The sequence below is a fragment of the Pinus tabuliformis genome, chromosome 2_2, assembly GCF_031772625.1.
Source record: "Pinus tabuliformis cultivar Carrire ecotype Pingquan chromosome 2_2, CPIR1, whole genome shotgun sequence".
In the NCBI taxonomy this organism is placed as follows: domain Eukaryota; kingdom Viridiplantae; phylum Streptophyta; class Pinopsida; order Pinales; family Pinaceae; genus Pinus; species Pinus tabuliformis.
In genome coordinates, this window is record NC_142300.1 from 810,237,265 (window position 1) to 810,257,622 (window position 20,358).

Genomic DNA, 20,358 nt, shown 5'->3' on the forward strand with positions numbered 1-20,358 from the left:
CCTTTTTGCATGTGTTATCTTTGTTGTTCCCTACAAGAAACAACTGCTTTTCCCTATAGGGAACAACACCTTTTGCATGTATTTTCCTTTTTTATTCCCTACAGGGAATAGTTGTTGTTCCCTCTAAGGAACAACACTTTTTTGCATGTTTTTGTTTGTTGTTCCCTCTAAGGAACAACACTTTTTTGCATGTTTTTGTTTGTTGTTCCCTACAGGGAACAACTGTTGTTCCCTATAAGGAACAACACTTTTTGTGTGGGTTTTATTTTGCTATTCCCTTCAGGGAACAACACCTTGTGAGTATTTTTTAGAACAACCTTTCTTTCCCTTGCATGATCATCCCTAGACCATCTCAGTCCACTCTTTATGATCCTCTTTCTGGCACAAAATTACAATACATATTTAAGGACAACAAGTATGGATTCTACTGGAACAGGCAAATACCTTGAACATTATCATCTTTAACAAGATTTATTTGTGATGATTAAAAAGAGGACACAATTATCTATATCACTTCATTTTCCTCATTTCCACTATAAATCAAACTGATTGATTATCTGTACCATGCTGGTTCTATCCTGTCCCATATAACTCTCTCTATTTATTACCAATAAGATTATGGGTATGTGTTTAAAAAAAATAAAAATAAATAAATAAATAAAAATTTATATATATATATACACTAACAATTTTATGATTTTTTTTCCACATATGGAGGATAGGGTGTCTCATCACGAGCCAGCCTACCATGATCATAAGGAAGGAGCAAAGTGGCATTCCCACTATGGCCACCACACCAAGGATATGATCCAATGGATGCATCAAGAAACAAAGTCCTTGGAACAGGAGGTCTCATCACAAGCCAGCTTGACCACTTTCGCTACTTCCCAGTGAATGGAAATGTGTTCATCTGGTTACCATGCTAGCACATTGGTCTCTACTATGGACATCATAATGCACTTCCCCAATTATACATAAAGGACCATGGTTCCCAAGGGTTAGAAAGCAATTTTGTCGAGGCTATGGACACCTGCAAGCAACAGAAGCTCTGTTGATGGTATTGAAGTTTTATTTTCTACATCAATAATTATTATAATGCCCTCTTCTTATATTTTTATCTTTTCCATGGAGATATCATGTCCCTAACTTACCTTGAACCTTTATGCATGAGTTAATCCTTTAAAGTAAATCACAACAATTTTAAGTGGAATAATGGTGGTCAAGCATTATTTCCTGCATATGTTGTCCTTTTTCTTTATCGCATCACCTCATGGCATCTTATCACCTATTGATAATTCTCGTTACATGCCTTGTTTTCATCACTCCAATATCCTTTATGATCCTTTCATTAATATGCATACCTTGCCACTTTCATCGTCCCTGTACTTCGCCGCCAACGCGTCATCCTTTCATTCATTCGGTCGTAGGTGACCTATTATTTCGAAGGGGGGCGAGGACCTCCAGTGTACTTATGCATGCATTGTCATCTTTTCATTTGATTTTGCAGAACAATATGACATCCCATGATCACAGAGCATGTGGCATTATAACAGTCCTCGATAATGGTATTTATGTTTATTAAGTATCACCAGATAGAGCCATTACAACCATTTTTTGTTCCATCACTTGGCTCTATTCGTTGCTGTGATTTCCCCACCACACTAATCATTTGCAGAATTCAAGCATTATGGGAGGAAGAACAGTGCGTCGAGAACCTTTAACACTGGTTGTCTCCGATAAAACCAGGGTCTAGCTCACATGGGATGGATAGCATATTTCACAAGATTTCAACCCCCCAATGAGGAAATCACCATCGAATTTTTATGGAATCTATAGAATGGAAAATCTGTGGTAAGAGGCAGAAAAATCACTGTAACAGACGTTGTTATAGTAGAAGTGTCTACGTTGTTGGCAGAAGGACCAATATGGGTTGGCAAGTGATTAAAGCTACATGATGCTATCGAGGCTTTTAGGGAAGAAGGACAGGAGCTAATCACCAAGGGCAAAGGCATTTGGCCATCTTCTCTTGGACAGCCATGGGGAGAATTGGCACGAATTGTCCAGAACTACACTACCTGTGATGGGCGTAAAGACGTGTTAAGGCTGCAACAACTCAAACTTTTAGCAATTTTAAAATAAAAATGCTCTGTTAATTTGCCTGCACTATTGAATTCATTACTGCATGACACTGCCAAGAGGTTGAGACAATCCAAATACATAGAAACAGTAGTTAGCCACCATTGCCTAATCAGGTTAATAGTTAGCTATAACCTTGCTCAACAACAATCAACCTGGGATGATCTAATATTGGCCCTCGAAGGAGGTGTAGCCCTGCCAGCACCTAACCCTATTCCAAAAAGAAAGAGGACTGCCCTTTCAGGAAGCATACCTCACAAATGCAGACGATCCACAAGGTTGAGGTCAAAATAGGGAGCGTCTGAAAATCCTCAAGGTAGCGCTAGTCAACCTATAGAATTATCCAGCCTAGTAAGTGAACAATACTTACAGCTAGAGTTAGAAGGACAAGATAACCCAAAATCAGAACCTGAGGAAGGAATAGGGCATTCTGAAGATGAACAAAGAAACTAATTGGGACCTCTCCCAACACCAAATGTGAGCCCCTAAAACGATTTGTTGCATGATTTCGAGTTGGCCCAGGTCCTGGCCAACATGAATGTCTACATGCAATCTGAAGGACTGCTCAATCTTAACTTAGGAGAAACCTACTCTCCTGGGAATTCTGGTGATACTAGAATTCTATCCCCCTCAAAGATGCAAGCCATGAAGCGGAAACAAATGCAGACGCCATTCAGGAATTAGAAAACCAATCTGGTGACACGCTTCCAGTGGAGAACAGCCATGAAGGTCTAAACACAGACAACATAGGCCAAGAAGAAGAAGCAAGGACAGAGATTATTTAGGAAGCTGATAATCAGTCTAGGGACACGATTTTATTGGAACAAAGCCATGGTGAACAACTAGGCTCTTTACAGATAGAAGCTATCAACGAGACTACCAGTAGACCAGTTACTCCTCCAAAAAGGTATAGAGCCAAATTGAAGAAGCTAAGAAAAGAACAGCAGAAGCTTCGTAAAATGGTCAGGAGACTCAGAAGAAAAATAAAAGAAATCACAGTGGGAAAGGTTCCAAATAATACCCCAGAGATAGTAAATGTGGTCGTGCAAATAGAATTACATGAAGGCAGGGCTACAGGAACTCAAACTGAGCCCATGCCTACTCAACCAATCATCACCTAAAAGGAACAACATGCAAATTTAGTAGACATAGCTACTCAAATGGAGGTTTGGACCTCCCACAACAAAGAAGTATAGACAGAAGAGGTACCCTCTTATAACATGGCTACTCAGATGAAGGTTTGGACCTCCCATAATAACGAAATACAGACAGAAGACATCCCTTCTCATAGCATAAGCACTCAGACAGGCATAAAAGCCCAGGATATCCTAACATACCATGACCCCATTATGTTGAATCTTCAAGAAGAATTGGCACAAGCTCAGCTCGTGGTGGAACGACTTGAACAAGAAACTATTTCCCAACAGAAATATCAAGAGCTGCAGAGACAGCTTCGGGAAATGAATGCAACAAAGAGCAAAACTTTCAACAGATGCAGAAAGGCAGAAGAGAAAATAGAGAAGATCAAGCTCAAACTAGACAGGGTCATAGGTCAGACAGACACCATCTGCTCACTATATACAGATGTCTTGGCATGCAGGTCTCCCGCCACTAATTATGCCTTGTTTTTGTTAGAACAATACCTATTGTTAAAAATTAAAGCTGTGAGGGCTAGAAAACCAATTGAATTAATAATAATTGAATATTTTATAAATTGTTGTAAACAACATGGTGTAAAGGTTCAAAGGCTTCTTTGTGAATTTTACCTACACAATTTTATATTAGAGAACGAGGTGGAAAAGAACCCGAACTCTTTTGTACGGGATGTTCAATTCTAGGCCTTTATTTTGTTTGCAGTTAACCAACTCAAATGGTTTAAAGCTCATAACGCATTCCAGAGACAGGAGCATGGATTGGATCTTTGGGTAAGGAGTGAACCCAAGCACTGTTTACAAATGCTTTCCAACCATAATAGTCTGATGGCACGAGAAGGGGTGATTAAAATTTTAGGGCCTATTCAGAAGGAGATTGTACAGAAAGGAGTATCATATTTCCTCTCCATTCAATAAAGCTCTCTAGCCGCATCCAAGCTCAGGTGGACGGTCTCCACTAGTAGTGTGCAGGATAGGGAGCCATTTAATTACAGAAATTTTAATGCAGCTGCGGCCCGTTTTGTCACCTATAGCAATATTATTGTGAGAGAAGGACCTTATTGGTTAGGATGTCGATTTCGTAGCCCCATAATTTTGTATCCTCCTGAAGGTTATCGGGCTATCTACGAATTGCCCGAAGGAAAGGAAGGACCCGCCTTTGCTCTCCTAGCTCAAAATAATGGTTTTAGACCAATTTTTTATGCTCCTTCTCCAGTGTACTCTTTAACTACACTGCATACCAATTACTTACTTTTCATGACAACATGAAATAGGGTAAGCAGGGGAGTATGTTGAGTTACAAAATGGGTATGTATTTAATCTTAATTTCATCACCATTTTCCTCTTTTCTTATCTTTTTCACATATTAATATGCTGACATATTGATGGATTATGATAAGAAACAGATGAACTACTCGTAGTTAAGATTTAGCTATCATAACTAACTTTTACTCCTCTTTATGCAGGAAAACGACGAAAGGAACAGTTGTTGTTCCCTAACGAGGGAACAACATAAACCAACAAACGAAGAATGGAACACATCGGTTGCAGATAGGGTGAAGGATGAATCAACAAGATCCACGAAATAGGAAAGGTGTTTGAAGATAGCAATCAGTTGTGAATCCCTCAGAATTAGAAGATCCTCAGGGATCGCATTTATCTTTTACCTCTTTCTGACTATAAAAGCAAACAATTGTAGGAAGAAAGGGGAGGAATCTCTGTTATTTAAAATTGTAATTTTAATTTACAGACTCGTGCTGTTGGAGAATGTGACCATATTGTAATGCTACTTAAGTTCGATGATTAATATATAATTGAGTTGTTTTTTACTCGTATTCTCTGAAGTAGCGCAACAGTGTTCACTGGTGGCTAAGGGCCCAGCCTCTAATGGATTGAACTGCTTCCTTGTGTTATATATTTTTTATTCTCACACGTGTGATTGGTTTGATAATTTTCCTGTTTTCTGTGAGTTTATCTTATTTGCTATTTACCACTTTCCTGTATTGAAGTAGTACATTTTCTTTACATGTTTTACAGTGCTATCATTTGATACGATTTACACTTATTCCAAATTAAATTATTTAGACAATGATTCATATTGATTTAATCAGCTGTAAGAGTTTGGTTATCGCTATTGAACTCTCAAATTGATATCATTGCTAGTTGGATTGCTTAGTGGAGATTGAGTATGATTTAGATTGAATCAGCTAAGAAGAGATGAGTTATTGCTTCTATACTCTCGGTTGATGCTATTGTTAATTGAATTGCTTGTGTGAGAATTGATTACAATTTCAGTAGAGGATTGAGTCTGAAGCTTAGATGTCATATTCCCTTTAATAATTGCAATTTGAGTTTATTAGATGCATCCGTTTACTCTTGTATCAAATATCTATACTTCATTGTAAGAAACATTACTCTCTGGATTTATAGCATGCACATATTGTGTACACTCTTGGAATAAAAGGACTTGCCCAGGTTGATGATTAATGTGGGGTAATTAGGAGTTTTAAAAGACACCTATTATCAACCAACACTCTCCACCATTGTCACTATGCAAGGCTTTCATTTTCTTTCCAGATTCTTTCTCTGCCAAGGCTTTAAACTCACAAAACCTCAAGAAGGTCTGATCCTTCTTTTGCATAAAGTAGATCCAGCATCTACGAGAAAAATCATCAATAAAAATAACATAGTACCTTTGTTTAGCAGTGGAGGCTATAGAGAAAGGTCCATAAACATCTGAGTGAACTCGCTCCAGGATTGCTCCAGCTCTACTATCTCGATCCAGAAAGGAAGATTTCGCATACTTACCCAAGGTACAACCTTTGCATGTAGTCGTCTACTCAAGTTTTCCCTTAGGTAATCTGGTAGAAATCTGTTGCATGATCTTCAGGGCTCCATGGTGCAAGTGGCCCAGTCTTTTATGCCATAGCTCGCCAACATCTTGGCTCTACAACATCTCAGCTTTGGAACTCAAAGCATCACAGTCATCTACCTCTAGCTTGTAGATATTCTTAACCCGAATCCCTATTCGCTTTGTCTGTCCAGTACCAATATGCCTCAGGAATACCTTTCTTTTACTAAAGACTACATCATAGCCTTTATATTCTAGCATAGCGATAGACACGAGATTCTTCTTTAGACCTGGCACATAGTTTACATCGATCAGGGTCAGGGGAGCTCCATGCTCCCTCTAAAACACAACCATACCTTCACATGAAACACGGTACTTTCCATCATTGCCCATCTCGATCCACATCTGGAGATCCTTCTCCTCCAAGGTACTGAAAAGATTCTTATCACCTGACATGTGGAATGAAGCTCCATTGTCCAGGTACTACACACATCCCACCATGGATGAAACCATGCATGCGATAAGTGAGAAATCCAACTCAAGTTGTGAGGCCAATGCCTCACCAGCAGATCCCTTCGAGGAACCCTTCTTGGATTTCTTCTGTGGACAATTCGTAGCATAATGGCCCACTTCATGAAAATGAAAGCATCGCACTTTCGATTTGTCAATCATCTTCCCACCATGGGAAGAACCAGATTTGGGATGGGACGCCTTCCCTTTCCCTTTCCTCGCCTTACTCGGTAAGGCTAGATTTTCCTCATCATCTTGCTTCGATGAGGATCCATCTCTGGTGCTTCTTCTTATTTCCTCCTACATCAGATCCGACCAAAGTCGTTCCCAATCTGACAGTTTTTCTCTTCCATTAACTGAGCCTTGGTAGCTATGCCAGCTCTTAGGAAGACCAAGGAGTGCAAGACTCACCATGTCATCATCAACGGTCATGATCCCTACACTTCCAAGCTCATCCCTGCAGGTGGTGAGCTTGTTCAGATATGTAGAGATCGTGTCACCCTTTTCACACTTGATCTTTCAAAGCTTGTCTTTCAGTGCCAGCTTCCTCTGATCATTGTTATTCTGATATAGATCTTTCAATTTTTCCACATCAAAAATGGTGTCTCCTTCCCATGGAGGCTTGAGACAATGTGGTCTCAAACTCCCTCCAAGAGGATTCTGTTTGCTCTAGCCACACATTTCCTCCATTTTTCCAGTTGAGTAGCATCAGTCAGCTTGGGGATTTCTTAATCAATGAAGTCCTTTAGACCGTTATCCTCTAATATTGCTTTCACGTGATCCTTCCAGGCTATATAATTTGAGCTGCCATCAAGGGCATACTCGAGTCTTAAATCGTTGAATGCCATTAGTGAAATTGAGATGTGATAAGAACTGCATTTCTATATTCAGGAACCACAAACTTCGAACTTCTCCTTCTTGTATATTGTTCTTCGCCTTGATCACATTTTCTATGATACCATGTAGAAATTCCCACTGTAGATCAACAGATTATGCAATATACTAAAACACAATACAAGATCTACTTCTACAACACTTTGCGGAAGCTTAATCGAATTGAGCAAGATCAAGAGAATGCATATAACTGAGAATGAGAAATCAATCACACATAACACAGAAGAAATAACCTGGGGAAAGCCTTAGCCTAAAACCCCAATATCTATATTATCATACAAGTGGAAATCTTGTTCAAGTTACAAAAAGAATCAAATCTCAAGCTATCTTACTCTCTCTGCAATCAAACAATACAACTCACAGACTAAATAGACACTGTATATGTCCTCCTCAAGCCCTCCAAGCCTCCTATTTCCTTGCACAGTTTTTCTTGGGATCCAGTGAATCCACATGTGTGAATTGGCCTCATCAAACTCACAAAACCTGAAGAAGTAACTACGTAATCCTCAAGGAAATAATTCCTTCTACATGCAAGGAATATTCACAATGAAATATTCTAGAAACTGATAGTACACTGCCCCTCCATCTGATCTCAACTGGGTCTCTGTCTGAACTGACATGCATGAGTTATTTATGAGTGAATATTCAGTTATCTGAAGTGCAGTAGTTACATGCATGCATGCATTAACTAACTTAACTCACATTAATTCAACAAACTGTTTGAATTAATCTAACTAGACTTGACTCAGTTAACTGGGCCAACTAATTACAACTCAATATTACAACTCACCCTTATCTCTTTAACTAATGGATAAATTCCTCAAATAATGGAGAAACTATTGCATGTTCCCACGTAGACTTCATGTTTGATTTTTCTTAACTAATTAACTCAAGATGAGTTAATTAATTATTTTACAAACAGCTATTAAGATCAAATTCGAATTTTACTTCACTATTTTAGTTTATGGACTAACTAAAATAGGAAGGTATCTCGAAATGCTATTTATAGCAGTACTAAATTTAGCACTTCTATATTTAGCATTTCTTGTTGCTATTTTCAACACACGTATACATCAAGGCACAGAAGGATCCAAAGCAAAAATGGTTCGACCTACCCTATCTCGCTACAGATGATGTTATCGAGGAGGTCATCAAGTGTTGGCCAATAGATTGGTATTCTCCTTCCGATCTGCCCGCAGGCACCAACATGTCCACCGAGAAGAAGAAGAAGGATGCGGCCAAACAAAAGGTTCAATAGTTGGCTAGGAAATGGAGGAAAGAGGCCGAGGAGAAGGCCCGAGTGGAAGCAGAACGTGCCACGAAGAAGCAGGTAGAACAAGAAGAGCGCAGCTCCGAGTGGAGTGATAAGTCTCCTTCACCCCAACGAAGGAGGAAGAGCAGTCAGAGCAGGGTGGCGATTTCAGGACGAGCAGAGTGTTAGCCTCCTGTTGCAACAGGTGTTCATATTTCATGATCGACATTTTTACATGCCAAATATGTCATCTTTCATGCTGCAAGGTTCCATATTTCCAAAAGAGGTCAAAGAAAAGGCCATGAAAGAGTGCTAGTCCAAATGCCACTATTGTATTCCAATTTTGATGAGTTTTCAGTTAAGGGAAGGCCAAACAGTTTAATCTTGGCCTCCCTAGGTTTCAATTTCTTGTTTTAGAATATAGAGAATGATATCTGTCCAAACAGCTTAATCTTGGCAGATTTGTAGATAGGTAGAGAATCAAAGGAGCCCAACTGCTTAATCTGGGTCCTTGGTAGAAATAAGTGTAGATTTAGATAGGTGGACAGTCAAAAGAAAATTTGTAAAGCTGGGTCTGCAAGTCTAAGTGCACCCAAACCAAAAAGAAGAAAAAATGTTAGGCCAGTAGGCTGGGTAGGTAGTTTTGAGGTTGCAGAATGATGATTCATGATCAATTTTGTGTTTTAAAGTGTTATATCTTTTCAGATCACAGGTTGGAGGCAGTTTTCCATTTGGAGGAGCTCAAGCTGGACATCACTAACTCCCCTTTCTTCTTATTCCATAAATCACTTACTAACTTCCCCGAAGAGGTCAAGATCTGCTTGATTCCTCTTAAGTTTCATCATTTTCATATCATTTGCCTAAGTACAGATCTGCTTTACTTAGATACACTCATATCTTTTCTACAAGTTCTATTTTCCCTCTGTAGCCTAAGGTCCCTTACTTTAGCGCTTTCTTGTCATCTCCATATTAACTCCTAACTCTATTATCTAGACCAATATCTATTTTCCTTTCCCCTACTAAAACTATGTATAAAAATCCCAAAAATATAATAATACCACCTCCCTGGCACTATAGTCCTATTCATCTAAGTCCCGGAAAAAACAGTCCAGCTGGGGCTGTTTTTAGCCCATCCGTGTCCTTACAGGGGTTAGTTTGACCTCTGGTCAAACTAATAACCATTTCCCCTAAGCCCTAACCCTGAAAAAACCCATTTTCCGCCTCATCCTAAGGTCTTACCCACCAAATATTCGACCCGCTCACTTTTAAAATCCCCAAAAACCCACATTTCCTAAGTTTTAAACCCCCCCAGCGGCATTGTATTAAAATTTGAATATTCGCGCGCCCGTCCCTTAACCCTCAACCGCCTCGTCCATGCCACTGGCCATCCGATCGCCCGCGCCCCAGATCTACGGTGGGCGGGCCTCCTCCTATCCCAAACAGCCCGAGGGTTAGCGTCCGGGAGATGGGCGGTTTTCCCACCGTACTCCCGCCACGCATCGCCCTCTCAGCTGTGGCGGAGCCCCTCTTCCGATACCGCCATCCGCCCGAAGGCGGTGTGCCCAAAACCAAAAACTACTTCCGCCCTCCTGCATCAGCGCCACGTCACCCACTAACATCATCTGCCTGCGTCGGCCTCCTGCCACTGCACTGCCTAGTCACCCTGCCGCGTCACTGCCACCGTGTAAATGCCACGTCACCTGCCGTACATGCTGACGTCACCCTACCACGTCACCGCCGTACTGGGTCCCACCCGCTGATGTCATGTTAACGTCATCAGCAAAAAAGGCGCGAAGGCGAAAATCGTGCTTAGGAAGCCCGGATTCAAATTCTGACTACGGGAAATGGGCCAAAGTGGAAAGACCCTCATCGCGTAGCCCCCAGCAAGCCCGAAAGGCGCAGAATGACCCGTTTTTCTTCGCAAAGCATTTAGAAAGGGGAAAACGAAGGTTTTAAAGCAACAGAAGGCCGAACAGTGGCCATTAACTATTGATTTGACAATTTCATACACAGCAAAAGAGGGAAACGGCCCGATTCAACTGCGAAAGAGTATCAGAGGAAAGATGGAGCGGCAAAGAGTATCAGTTGGAGGTTTTAATCAAAATCTTCATTTCCCAAGGCAGCTTAGCATTGAATGGCCTCCAACAAAGTCAAATAAAGTGGTGTAAGCCCATTAATGCTCTCAAATCACAGTTAAAGCATTTAAAGCCGCCGAACAGCAATGGACCAGAGACCCATGCACAGTTATTACAGAACCCTACACCAAGTCACCGAGGACAACACATTAACTCAGTTTTGATACGGCTGCCCTCAGCACAGCTCAAAGATATTTCCTTGCATTTATTGCTGGATAGGATTAGGTTAAAGTAATCATTTTTCTTTCAGACCTGTTTAGGTCAAGCTGTAATAAACAGGTTTTGATATTTTTCCTTTATATACCACCCTCTGTATTGTTTTAAGGGTGGGTTGGTTGATAGTCTTCAGGAGAGACTCGCACTGGATATCTGAAATGTTTTAATTAATCAAAGATTACTGAAAAGCTTGGAGGAATGACTGTTTGCTCTGTGTCTAATGGTCTGAAGAAATGAATGTGGAATTCTTGTGCTGCAGTATGAATCAATAAGTGTTTCTTACCTCTGTTATTCCAATTTCACATATGCTTAAGTTACAGAACAAAGGATTGGTTTATAAGTTGCTTAGCCGCACTTTATGCTCAGTTTCTGTGGCTTATTAATGTTTTCCTCTTGATTTAGGCATAAATATGAACTCCTTTATGGCTCATGTTTGATCTATTTCACATATGAATGGCTGTTATCTAGGAATTCTTAACTGCTCCTAGATAGGGCTCATTTATCTCCTTTCTGCTAAACGGGCTGTGAGATTCTTAATTGCCTCTCATTCCTTAGCATTTAATCCATCTTTTACCTTAAATGATTGTTTCATATGCAACTAGCTTGCTCCATCTTCTTTCTTGTGACTAGGAAAATGCACCAGTAGTTTTACTCCTTGACTCCACGCCCAATGGTTCTAAAACTTTCGTGCTATCCCTGCCTCTTTACCTGAAATATCATCCTTCCCACCAAAACTTAAACAAAACCCCCTTGAACTCAATAACTAGCCTAAAATCATCTCCAACAAAGCTAAATCAGAAAGAGAGAGCCCTCTCTGATTGCAAGTGGGCTAGAACCTGCAGTCCAAAGATTGGTCTGTGGTTACCTCAGCCGTATCCTTTTGTGCTGATCAAAAGGACAACCTGAGTGATAACATAATGGCAACTCCACTGGGGACAAATCAATTTTTCAAGTGTTTTCTGCTCCTTAAAACTACAGATGAAGTCTGAATATCAGCCAGGGAGCCTTTGAAACTGTTCTTGCTTTGCATTTTCAGGAGTAAATAAAAGTTTCTTCAGTCAATCTTCATGTTATTTTTAAGCTGCAGATAGCTGTTCCCAAATTTTGATCAGTTCCTTGCTAATTCTAAAGGCAATTCCCAGAAAAATACCTAAAACAAATTCGGAAGCTGGCTCCCAAAAAGAACTTACGTCATACAAGGTCAAACCCAGATCCAAACCCCCCAGCTATTTTTGAAAATCTGAACTTAATCCCAAATATCCTTAGGAAGCAAGAAAGACAAGAAGATTTTGCTGATTTGAGTCCTGAAGCAGCTCACCCAGGTTGTGTTCCAACTCCTGTCAAGGTTTTATTTCGTTCAACCCGTGTTTCTCCTTGTTCATCATCCACAACTCAAAGCACTCCTTCCACACCTTCATTCACTGCACATACTCCTTTCACCACTACTGTCGTCACAATTGTTCATGTTGTTCCATTGTTCCTATTGTTCCACTTATCCCTGTGAATATGGCTAATAGATATGCACCCCTGCAATTGCCTGCTAATCCTGGGGCCTTGCCTCAAGATTACCAATCCAAAATTACATATTTTGATAGTACTGGTCCTTTCACTGCACTTCAGCATACCAAGAAGATGCAGGACTATTTTGAAAACTACGAAATAGATGATGATAGCGTGAGAATGAAAATTTTTGTTCAAAGTCTAACAGGTGATGTAAGAACTTGGTTCAGATCGCTTGCTGCAAATTCTATAACCACTCCGGATGAGCTTTACCAATCCTTTACCAACAGATGGGAGAAAAAGAAAGACCCCTTGCACATACTAGCCGAATATGATACAATTAAAAGAGGTCCTCAAGAGACTGTTTTGGAGTATTGTTCAAGGTTCAATAATGTCTATAATGCAATAACACAGAACTTAAGACCACCACCTGTCCTTGCCTTGTATAAATTCCCTGATGGATTCGACCCGGATATGGCATACCAGTTAAAATAAAGAGCGCCTCAGACCCTTGCATACATGCAAAATGTTGCTGTTAGTGTAGAGGCCAACCTAATTGCCAAAAGAAACAGAGCTAGAATGGAAAGAAGAACCACCTTTAAGGAAGAACCCTCAGCCTTAGAACAAAAGCTTGATGCTATTATCAGTGGCATGCAAAGGCTGGGAGACAGAGTAGAGAGTGTTGAGATGAAGTCATCATGGGAAGGACAACAGTCCAATACCATAAGGAACCCAAATTTTAGGAAAACGCAGAACACAAATGTTGGTAGGTCAAGCCCAGATCATGACATAAGACCCCCTTTCCAAGAAAACTATGATGAGGCATCCACTTCTAGTGAACCCATAGAAGACGCTCACATGAATCTAATGGATCTAAAGGGTGAGCATCAAACTTTCCTGAGCCAAGAAGACCAAGATGAGCATGACTTTAGTCAATTTCATACTAAGTCTGGTGAGTCTTTTGATTTTAAACAAGGTTATGATATTGCTGTGTATGAAGTAAACAAACAATATAAGCTGAGAACTAGGACCATTGACATTTCTGAACCTAGCAAACCAAAGGATGGAAAACAGCCCAACAAGATTAAAGGCAAGGCTGTCATAACAGAACCAGCTGATATACCTGTCCCAAACCCCCATCAAGTGACTGTAGAAGACATAACAGAAATGCAGCCTTCTATTGATCAACCTCTGCCACCTTCTTCCTCTAAGCAAAATTCGACCAGTGTTCCAAAAAGCTCTGCTAAAACTGGAGAACTGCAAACGATCAATTCCCATAATGCTAATAAACAAGAGAAAATCACTGGTAATTCAAAAGAAGAAGAAAAAACTACCATTATCAACACCAAGACTCCATTGGAAAAGCCATTTAACTTAGTAGCAGAGATTGGAAAACTTAAGATATCCATCCCCCTCTTAGAACTTGCCAAACACGATGTATATAGGCAACAAATTCAAAGGTCACTTCAAATCCCAGAGATTAAGGACGACGTAAATGTTTTGGATGATACCCCTGAACTATTGTTTGATCCACAAGTTAATGGAAAATCAACATATGGACCTATTTCACCCTTCTATGTTAGTTTGCATATACATGACAAAGTTTTGCACAACGTTATGTTTGACTCAGGAGCATCACACAATCTTATGCCCAAAGCAGTTATGGAAAAGTTGAACCTTGATATCACAAGACCCTACAAAGATCTATTTTCCTTTGACTCAAGTCAAGTCAAGTGTTTAGGCCTCATCAAAGACTTGTGCATCTCCTTAGTCCAATATCCCAACAAGACCATCCTCATGGATGTGGTGGTGGCTGAAATCCCACCAAAGTATGGTATGCTCCTATCAAGATCATGGGGATCAAAGCTCCAAGGATCCCTTCAGTTAGACCTCTCCTATGCCACTATTTCAGTCTTTGGGCAACCAAAGAGACTGTACAGAGTAACACTCATGAAATATGTGGTAAGTAGTGAGAGCAAGCCTGAAAATTTTCCCATTTACTCAATCCATTCTGATATGGATTCTTTTATTTTGTTTAATGATGATACAAATTCTCCAACTGATGATGAGCATTTGACTCTAGAACAACAAGCACACATCAATGAAGAATCGGTTGCACATACTGATGGAATTGTCAAAACAGTTAATGCAACCAGCATACAAGAAGAAACTCCCCAAACAGAAATTTCAAATCTGCCCGCTGCAAGAATCACTGAAACTCTTAGTACTAACCACAAGCAAGAAATCACATGGTATTTAGAGTTTGATGGCTCTGTCAACAAGTTAGGAGCAGGGGCAGGTGTATGGATTCACAATACACATAACAATCATGCAGAAGGCCATGCCTACAGACTGAACTTTAAATGCACCAACAACATGGCAGAGTATGAGGCTCTGCTTTTAGGCCTTAAACTGCTCAAAGCTTTAGGAGCTGCAAAAGTGTCCATTTTAGGTGACTCTGATTTAATCATACAACAGATGAAAGGTAACTTTGTTACCAATGACAATAGAATGAGGGCTTATAGGACTGCTGCCACTAATATACTCAATGCATTCACTGAATTCAAGATGGCCAAGATTTCAAGAGAGCATAACATTCATGCACACAGCCTAGCCACTTTTGCTAGTACATGCAAGCTTCCCTTTGAGCCAAATCATCATTTTACAGCTGAAATAAAACATAGGCCTGCTGTCCCAAATAATGTTAAAGATTGGCAAGTGTTCGAAAATGATGCCCAAATTAATAATTTCCTCACTCTTGAGCATGAATTTGCAAATATTAACATTGACATGGATGCTATGATGGATGAACAACAGCAAACAAATGAAATTCAGCAGGCTGTAATAGCTGCAACAACCAAACAAATCCTAAATCCAACTATTTTTAACAAAACAAACATAGAACAGCTGAAACAAATGCATTTGGAGGAAATTGCCAAAACAGAGGCAGAAATCATTGACTTAAAGGATAATTTTTTGCCTGCTGGCCTAACCCCATTAGAAGACATGTTTGATGCAAATGATGTTCCTAAAAAACCAAAATTGCAACCATTGAACTCTGATATAGAAGAACACAACATTGGGACAGCAGAGAAGCCAAAAATTATCAAACTGTCCAAAAATTTGCCACCTGATCAAAAGCCCAAATATATGATTTGTTCAAAGAATTCCAAGATGTATTTGCTTGGAGTTATGAGGACTTGAAGTCCTATGACACCTCAGTAATTCAACACACCATTCCCTTAAAACCAAACCAAAAGCCCTTCAAACAGAAACTGAAGAGAATCAATCCTGTGCTTCTCCCTTTGATTGAAAAGGAAGTGAAAAGAATGTTTGAAGCAGGTATCATAGCACCCATCAGATTTTCTGAATGGGTATCCAATCTTGTTCCCACAAGAAAGAAAACAGGTGATATTAGACTTTGTGTAGATCTGAGAAATTTAAACCAAGTCTCCCTAAAAGACCACTATCCTTTACCCAAGATGGATCACATCCTACAAAGAGTAGTGGGGTCATCTAGAATCTCTTTGCTAGATGGCTTTTCAGGTTTCAATCAAATACTTGTTCACCCATATGACCAAGACAAGACAGCCTTTACCACACCGTGGGGAACATTTAAGTATGTAAAGATGCCATTCGGACTAAAAAACACTGGTGCCACCTTTCAAAGAGCAATGGATATTGCATTTGCCAAGGAAATACATGATTTCCTAGTTGTTTACCTTGATGACTTGACCCCATTTTCCAAATATGATCAAGAGCACCTCAAACACTTAAGGCAAATATTCATGACATGCAGGAAATATGGCATTTCCCTGAACCCCAAGAAGTCTCTCTTTGGCCTTGAAGAAGGAAAATTACTTGGCCACATCATATCAAAAGATGGGATTAGAATTGATCCTGAAAGAATCCAAGCCATCCTCCAAATCCCATATCCTAGAAACATAAAAGAGCTGCAAGCGTTCCTTGGAAAGATCAATTTCCTAAGGAGATTTATTCCAAATCTAGCCGAGCTGATAAGATTATTAAGCAACATGTTAAAAAAGGATGCCAAGGTAAAATGGTCTCTTGAAACCAAGCAGGCCTTTGAGAGTATAAAATCTGCCTTAACCCAAACCCCTGTCCTCACCAGCCCACAATTTGACAAAGATTTTATCATTTTTTCTTTTGCATCTAATCACACCATAGTTGCTATCCTTCTGCAAAAGGATGAACAGGGAGATGAAAAGCCAATTGCATTTTTCAGCTGAGCCTTAAGAGATGCCCCTTTGAAGTACCCAATCATGGAGAAGCAGGCCTATGCACTCGTTAAGGCCATCAAGGATTTCAGAGTGTACATTTTATATTCACATGTGATTGCCTATGTCCCAAATGCTGTTGTAAAAGACATACTAACCCAAGAGGGATTAGAAGGCAAAAGAGGCAAGTGGATTGCAAACATCCTTGAGTATGACATAGAAATAAAACCAACCAAACTGATAAAGGGACAAGGTTTAGCCAAACTGATGTCCGAAACAAACTTTCAAGCCTTGGACATTAACCAACTGGACAATGAACAGGAGCTGGCGACTCCATAGATCAGTGAAACCTTTTTGCAATCCCCATGGTATGCTGATATATGTTTTGTACTGTTAAACCTGTTTTCTCCCCCAGGATTGTCCAGAACCAAGAAAAGATTTTTGAAAATGAAGGCTTTAAAGTTTTGTGTCATAGATGGTGCATTATTTTAGAGAAATCATGAAGGTATATTGCTTAATTGTTTAACCATGAGTGAAACTGACAAAGTCATGAAAGAATTCCATGCAGGTGATTGTGGAGAACATCTATATTGGAAGTACACTGCTGATAAAATTTTAAGGGCTGGTTTCTATTGGCCCTCTCTTTTTGCAGATATAAAGAAGTTTGCCATGTCATGTCACAAATGCCAAATCTTTGAGGGCAAAAGAAAGTTGTTTCCCTTGCCCCTTAAACCCATCTCAACCGAAAAGCCTTTTCAACAATGGGGTCTTGACTTCATTGGAGAAATCCATCCCTCTTCCTCAGGCCAGCACAAATGGATTTTAACAGCCACCGACTATTTCACTAAGTGGGTTGAAGCCATCCCGTGTAGGCAAGCCAATGACACCATCATTATCCAATTCCTTGAGTGCAATATCCTTTCTAGATTTGGCTGCCCTGAGAAGATCATCACTGACAATGCCGCGGCCTTCAAATCCAAAAATATGATCAATTTTTGCCACCAATTTCATATTACCTTGGGCCACTCTATAGCCTATTACCCTCAAGGTAATGGCTTGGCCGAATCATCCAACAAGAGCCTCATCAACATCATAAAGAAAGTGCTAGAAGAAAACAAGAAGAACTGGCACAAGAAGCTGGTAAATGCCCTATGGGCAGACATACTTTCAACAAAGAGATCTATTGGGATGAGCCCTTATGAGCTAGTATATGGCATGGAGGCCAGATTTCCTTCATCCTTGGGCATCCCTACTATCAGACTGTTACAGGAAATTCAGGCTGAACCAAATGACATTCAAAGAAGGATTAATCAGACCATTCATCTTCAGCAAACCAGAGAACAAGTTTATGACAGAGCTCAAATTTTGCAAGAAAAGCTCAAAAAGATGTTTGATAAGAGAGTTAAGGCTGAGGATTTCTACATTGGTGACAAAGTTCTAAGGTGGGACTCACGAAGAGAAGACAAGGGCAAACATGCCAAGTTTGATTTTTTATGGAAAGGACCATTTGTTGTTTCTGCTGTTCAGGGAAATAACACATATTTTCTCAAACCTGTAGGGGGAAGCTCTGCTGAAGAAGGCCCTGTTAATGGCCGTATGCTGAAACATTACCATGATCCCTTTTGAGGGACACAGTGCAGTTCTGTATATATTTCTTGTACAGTAATGTTTGTATATATCAGCACTTTGTTTTATTTTTCCGAATGTTGGAGGAGCAGCAGTAAATTTTGTGAAGACACAGCCAATGCAAGTATTCCAGTTTTAAAAAGCTCTGTCTCTGCACTAATCTCAACAAAACAGCAAGAGTAACACTGTCATATCACAGCAATTCATGGCAAAAAGAAGTTGTTTGTAGTCTTGCAGTCTTAAGTTTCATATCAACGGCGATTTCTAGACCAATGGCTAAGGCAAGCACATCAGTTTTGATCCATGTTCTGAGACTGTTTCAAAGGCACAATGCTCAAGCAACATTCCACATAGTAGCAAGCACGCAGAAGAAAGCAGGCAGTGCTATGCATTTCACAATATTTCAGTTGAGGAGAAGGTTGTTCATATTACAAAATTTCAATTATCTAACAGCCAGCATAAAGAAGTTTTTCAATCTACAACAACAACAGAAGATGAGGCATTCTGACCTGCTGTTCTTGGCTTTTCACAAGAAAAAGCCATCCCCAAGTGGAGCCACTGTTAGCCTCCTGTTGCAACAGGGGTTCATATTTCATGATTGACATTTTTACATGCCAAATATGTCATCTTTCATGCTGCAAGGTTCCATATTTCCAAAAGAGGTCAAAGAAAAGGCCATGAAAGAGTGCTAGTTCAAATGCCACTACTGTATTCCAATTTTGATGAGTTTTCAGTTAAGGGAAGGCCAAACAGTTTAATCTTGGCCTCCCTAGGTTTCAATTTCTTGTTTTAGAATATAGAGAATGATATCTGTCCAAACAGCTTAATCTTGGCAGATTTGTAGATAGGTAGAGAATCAAAGGAGCCCAACTACTTAATCTAGGTCCTTGGAAGAAATAAGTGTAGATTTAGATAGGTGGACAGTAAAAGAAAAATTGTAAAGCTGGGTCTGCAAGTCTAAGTGCACCCAAACCAAAAAGAAGAAAAAATGTTAGGCCAGTAGGCTGGGTAGGTATTTTTGAGGTTGCAGAATGATGATTCATGATCAATTTTGTGTTTTAAAGTGTTATATCTTTTCAGATCACAGGTTGGAGGCAGTTTTCCATTTGGGGGAGCTCAAGCTGGACATCACTAACTCCCCTTTCTTCTTATTCCCTAAATCACTTACTAACTTCCCCGAATAGGTCAAGATCTGCTTGATTCCTCTTAAGTTTCATCATTTTCATATCATTTGCCTAAGTACAGATCTGCTTTACTTAGATACACTCATATCTTTTCTACAAGTTCTATTTTCCCTCTGTAGCCTAATCTCCCTTACTTTAGCGCTTTCTTGTCATCTCCATATGAACTCCTAACTCTATTATCTAGACCCCTATCTATTTTCCTTTCACTACAACAAAACCAGCGATTAGCGTCCCTTTTTACTTCTTTTTTTGCATCTAGAGCCCATTTTTGGTGCTATTTGCATCCATTTATCAAATATGGTGCAAAACTTGACACAAAATTTGCATCAAGTTTTGCACCAAATCTTACACCAAGTTTAGCACCAGGTATTGCAATAGGTTTTGCACCACGTTTTGCACCAAATTTTATGCCAAGTTTTGTGTCATCCTTTACACCAGGTTTTGTTCCAGGTTTTGCATCAAGTTTGGCACCTAATTTTGTTTGACATACTTTTGCATCCTCATTTGCATCCACTTTTTGCACCTACACTTGCATCGACTTTTGCATCGACTTTTGCATCCTTTTTAAATCATTTTTTGCATCCATTTTTTCATCCATTTTTTCATCCATTTGTGCATCCCTTTTGCGCCAAGTTTTACATCGTGTTTTGTGTCTAGTTTTGCAT